This window comes from Mycena indigotica (assembly GCF_014461135.1).
Source record: "Mycena indigotica strain 171206Taipei chromosome Unknown Mind.scaff0012, whole genome shotgun sequence".
In the NCBI taxonomy this organism is placed as follows: Eukaryota; Fungi; Basidiomycota; class Agaricomycetes; order Agaricales; family Mycenaceae; genus Mycena; species Mycena indigotica.
The window spans coordinates 1,966,693-1,972,692 of NW_023503011.1; positions in this window are offsets into that span (position 1 = coordinate 1,966,693).

A 6,000-nucleotide genomic window follows, 5' to 3' on the forward strand; every position below is an offset into this window, starting at 1 on the left:
TGCTGGCTGTTTGTTTACGGTGGCATCATCGATTTCTTGCGCTCACCACTGAACTGAACTGCTCGCTAGCTTGGCCACGGTTTCTATTATGCGAAAGCTTGTGTGCGCGTCACGAACGACGTGTCATAGCTACCCCCCTGTATATCAACATTTGCAAATATATTGGTGCTACAGTGACTGCCATCGCGGATGTTCGTTGTCAAGCTTGCCCTTGGCGGACTGTTTTCAAGTCCGGACAGCCGCTCCGGATGCCGACCTGGGTTCTCTCTGACTCGTGCGGCGAATCGCGTGTCCCTTAGTAGTCAGCCCTTAGCTTGTCCTATATAAGAGCGAGCTTTCCTCTACCTTCCGTGTTGATCCCATCAATTGATCGTGACCATATTCATGTATATACCTTTTGCTTTTGATATATATATTATCCAGACACGGACAAGTTCTGTGCTGTCACATTGTCTACTGTGTTTTGCCAGGACTTTTTGATCCAATTGACTCTGAAGTCACAACTAGATAACCACACTTCTTTCATCAGACCAGTTAAGTTGCTATTGATGTATCATGTTTAAGTTTATTACTAGTTGATAGTTCATTCAAGCAACACCAAGCTCATAATCTTGGTTGTTTTGAAGTGTCCTGCAATCTAGTCACTTTATATTGCCCGGAGTTCTGAAATCTGATGTGTTCAACGATGCTAGTTTGTTGAACTTATTGGGTGGTCTCAATGGCAATCACCTATTCATCCCAACTTTTCTTTTATAGTGATCCATATTTCATAGGAAAATGGAAAGCATAGTATTGCATAGGGTCAAGAAGAAACTGAAAATGGGAAGCATAGTTGAATCACCTGAAGGAATCAAAATCAGTTAAATACTTAGAAACATATTTCAGTGAGCAGTCCAGTAATATTGGACTCTCCAAGCCAGTGGTTCATTTCCAGATGGTAAGCGCTGTCCATCACCAAGCTGGAGCTTTCCTTTGTGATCCAATTTAATCCAAAAAAATCATGGATGTGTTGAATCTTCTGAGGGCATTCTCTAGTAAAGTGACCTATGTGCTCACAGTAATAACATCTGTGCAGAAACCTTTGGTCTTGAAATATTCTCACATTTGCTTTGGGTTGAACCAAAGGTGGAACCAGGGTAGGTTGAAAACCTAATTGACTAGATTCAGCTGGAAGATGAAATGCTTTGATCTTCAAGTCATCTTTCACTCCATCTGAATCAATGGGAATGGTTTCAGATGCTTCAGATGCTTGACTCTCTGAATCATTTAAAACCAGTATGGATGCAAGTTCAGCAAAAGCAGATTCTTGAACTATTTTAGGTGCTGTTGCAGAAGTGGAGATGTTGATCTCTTATGTGCACAGTCACTCCTTCATGTTAGTGCTCTTTTTTTGTTGCATTCTCCATACTATAGGACACGTTCTCAACGTCTGGCGGCTGTCAGCAACTGTCCCACTGCCCCAGATTCTCGATCTCCCAGTGCCCAATTGTGATACTGATCTCAACATCGGCCCATTGTAGTGTATGTCCCAATATCTGCCCTCACCAGTGAGCGATCCTCTGTGCCTGCACCACCATTGACTAGTGTCCCGGCCCTCGTTACACTAGGTCATGCCGCTTGCTTGGTGTTGCTGTGGCGCTTTGTCATATGCACGTGAACACACTGAACACTGTTTGTAGTTCTTGGGCTCTGGTGACTATTGGCGAGGCTCCACTACCTCTGGATTTGATGCCCACATCAGTGTAACTCAGTCCAGTCACTGCAGGAGTGTGGGAATAAATGGTGCCCCTTTCGATCCATTATACACTTAAAATCCATGTACCAAAAAAAAAAAAAAAATTTTTATACCTCTATTTGCACCCAAAAAAGATTGTTCAAAATTTGCCTGGTTATATGAGAAATAGATGCTATAAACAGACTCAGTTTTGTCACCCTGTCTGGGGGCAAATCAAACACCCTTTTCTAGACCAGCCTTTGCATTAAAACGAGGACCAAAAAATATGGTCCCGGGCCCTGATATATCTCATGTAAGTGAATATACATGGATATTTTGGGTCCCTGTTTTGATACAAAAGCTGATCTAGAAAAGGCTGTTTGATCTGCCCCAAAACCAGTTGACAAAACTGAGTCTGTTTATGGCATATATTTCCCTTATAAGCAGGCAAATTTGGAACAATTTTTTTTTGGGTGCAAATAGAGATATAATTTTTTTTTTTGCTTTTTTTGGTACATTGATTTTAGATGTATAATCAATCGAAAGGGGTACCGTTTATTCCCAAACTCCCGCAGTGAGCACTCCAAGTGGTTGAATCAGCCTTAGCCCTCAACCCTATTAATCTACTAATCCGCTATGTATGTATGTATGTATGTATGGGTGTCACCCCGACAACTGAGAAGAAAACTATGGTGCAATGCACCTAGTCACCACCAAAATGTGACAACGGATATTGCTCCAGCAGTACTGATCTAAATTCTTAGCGCTCTAGCCAAAAGAGCCCTTTTGGGATATAGAATAGATTGGCTAGAGGGATAGTCAGAATATTCAAAATTGACTGAGAAATATATTTTGTCACTGCCAGTTCCGCCATTGCTTATGTAATCAGGTGAAAATAGCCAGAAAAAAATAGGAAAAATCAGGAAAAAAATATTTGGCCAATTTATACTATAGACAAGTGACAGGAATAATATTCAAGTGTCCGTTAGCCTCTGCCAGATGCTCCGGAATGCGCCAATGAGACTTATACTTCCGGCTGGAAAATTCCTTAACTTTGGCTTGTGCATCCTTGGCACCAAGGCCTTAGCTGTATGCATTGATAAATCGCCATGCACGATGTTCCCACTTCCAGATCAGCTCCACAGATACTGAGGCCATTGCTTTGGGAAGATTTTCCTTCAATGTGGTGAATGTGTAATCAAAGATACCATTTGACGGCACCCCAGAAGTATTTGATAAAGTTTATCTCACAGTGGTATTTCAGAAGGAAGATACAGATATGACCTGGCCCTCCTATCAGTGAAATTCACAGCAGAAAGATGATGGAACTTACCTGCAGCTTCAATGATCTCCTGCACCAGGGATTTTTGCTCTTGGAAGTCTGGCTGGCAGTCCAGAATACGCCGAGCACAACAGTCTGCTGCACCACCATCTTTCAAAGCCTTTGGTGGTTGTAGACAGTGTAGAAGTTTGTATTTTGCAACAGTATATACACAATACACAACTTTTCTGGTAGTTCCGCCGCTCACGTGATCTGATTATATAAGATTATATAAGCTGTCCACATTTGGTGGTGACTAGGTGCATTGCACCATAGAGGATTTTTTTAAATTTTAATGAAGGTAATAATGGTTGAAAAAATGGTGACCTTTATTGCTTAGAAAAAAAAGGTTTAAATAATGTCAACCAGATAGGAAGGAAATCTGACCAGAAGAATGTTTCTCAGATTGTAGGAGAAAAAGGGTGCATATGTGGGAAAAATGGAAGATATCTGGGCATAAGAGGCTTTTTTGTATAACAATGTTGATTCCTTTTTTTTTGATAAGATTGCTGTTCTACTTATTGGGTCTTTTTAAATCCATTTTTCCCAACAAATAAAGGTGTCCCTTTTTGGGGTCATTATTACCTTAATTAAAATTTGAAAAAATCCTCCAGTCTTGTTCCCATTCCTCGGGGTGTGTGTGTGTGTGTGAGGTGTGTGTGTGTGTGTGTGTGGTTCCCTTACTTCCCTGTCCTTGCACTTACCTTAACCTAACTTGAACTGCTACCTTGCTTCCTTTTCTGATTGTCATGTCACACACTTGTAACCTAGCTGCCTTGCTTATTTGCCCAATATGGTAATAGGTGGGTGTAATTCTGTTCTCTATCTAGTTTTTATGCATATTTAATGTTGAAATAAATATATAAAATAAATTCCATGTGGAATATCCATCATATGGAATGGGCCTGGGGGTTCCACCAACATTATTCCATATGACAGATTTGACTGTATCTCCACCAATTCTGCATGAAATCACTATATTGAAAGGTAGGCACTAACATAGTGGTCCTATGCTCTGATGTGATCATTTTTTCTCTAGTTTTCATATTCTAAATTTGATCAGGCACAATGATCACCTGATATCTTGCTAAAAAAAATTCATGGATAAGCATGATCTATGTTGTATTCTGGTCTGATAGATGTCTCCCATAGCTTTGGCAGTCCCCCCTAATTTTACATATCATATCTACAATATATATGGCATATATCCTATCACTCCAATCTCCCAATAACTCAGCCAGAGGTGATGGGTGCCCAATGGAATAAGGGTATGAAGCATACAGTTTCCTGTCAGTGTTGTGCTTGGGCGGTATCAGGTCATTGGGTCATCCAACTTTGAAGGGGTCTGAGGAGCACGAGAGGATGGGTTTTAGCCCTGGGAATAGACGATATTAGGCTAACAAATACATCCTGGAAAGTACAGTTTTATAGGCTAGAGTATTAGGGATGGATCGGATAGGCGCTAGGTCCTAGGGCAAATCGGATAGGCACTGCATAGGGCCCACAGGGGTGAAGGGAAGGGGTTGGAAGAATAGGGAACTTGGGGAGTGCGGTGGGGCGTCGGTCCTGAACGGCCCTGTAGCCCGGGCGGCCCAACCCAAACCGTGACATCCCCTATGAGATTATATTCCTCATAACACGTTGTATACATCGAATTTTTTTTGTTATTCTCTATTATAATGATGAATACTGCTACACGTCATATTGGCAATACAGTGATGATCTGGTTGTTGATTATAGATCAAATATAGAAAACTTGGCAAGATAGGTATATACATCTACCCAATACTCTGATTGATCTCTATATGTTCTTGGAGAATGAATTGAGGTGAACATTCCAAGACAGGTTAAGTGCAGAACTGGTTTGTATAAATAGTGAGTCTATAGTCTGAGCACTGGATATTGAGATGCATGTATGAGGATATTTGGATGTCTGGTAGGACCCTGTACTGTAATCAGTTGTACTTTTGGCATATGTTACAGAATGTAGCTGAAGAGAGGGTAGGTACCCATAAAGCAAAAGAGAGTGTCTTTGCTATTACCACTGCTCAGAAATTAATTTCAAGTATGATCTAAAACTTGAATGTGGAATTGTATAGACCCTCTAATGAGCCCCTCCAGCACTTGAACCAAGCTCATAGCTATTCTAGATCAGTACTATTATCAGTGTTATCTCTGCCAAAAATGGTGGGCTTACCATGGTATAGGCTTTGTGAGTGTGTGGAATATGAGTACATCTACTAGTAGGGGTATAGTCTACCTCCAGCAAACTGGTGCCGCTACCCATCTGGTATATCTCCATCCTGGAGAATATGGCACCCAAATTTTCAGGGGATTAACTGACCCTCACAGTTGCTGCTGTGTGCTCACAAGTGAGTGAGATTAGAGTGGACTATCATATGTAACTCGACACATACTGTTCTGGGACAGTATAGGTGGAGACAAGGGATACTACACACTTGGTGGCCATGCCCGCTCACTGACTAGGACAACTTTACACATACTAAGCTGGTCTGGGACATTATAGTAGTATCTGGGGAGGTGGAGACAAGTGAGGCAAGAGATACTATACACTCACAGGTTGTGTCTGCTTGGTTATCAGGCGTAATTTGATACTCACCAAGCTGTACTGGGGCATAATAGTAGGGTCTACTACAAGTGGATACAAGTGAGGCAAGGCAAGTCACCCCTAATAACCAAGTGGGTACAGCCCACTGGTCCTCCAACGCTGACAGCCTCTGGTTCAGCGACTGTGGGCTTGTATTGTGCACCGAGCACATGGTTTTCCACATCTCGTGCAACTTCACGGCAGCGCACTCTCTGATTTTCCACAACATGCTGGCCCAACGTCAAGCGCATTCTTATGCACTCTCCATCCTCTTCCCGACCACCCTGGCAGGCCTGGGTAGTGTCGAACGCCTACGGTATCCTCATCCTCCATCACACTGATGGCCTCTGGTTCAGC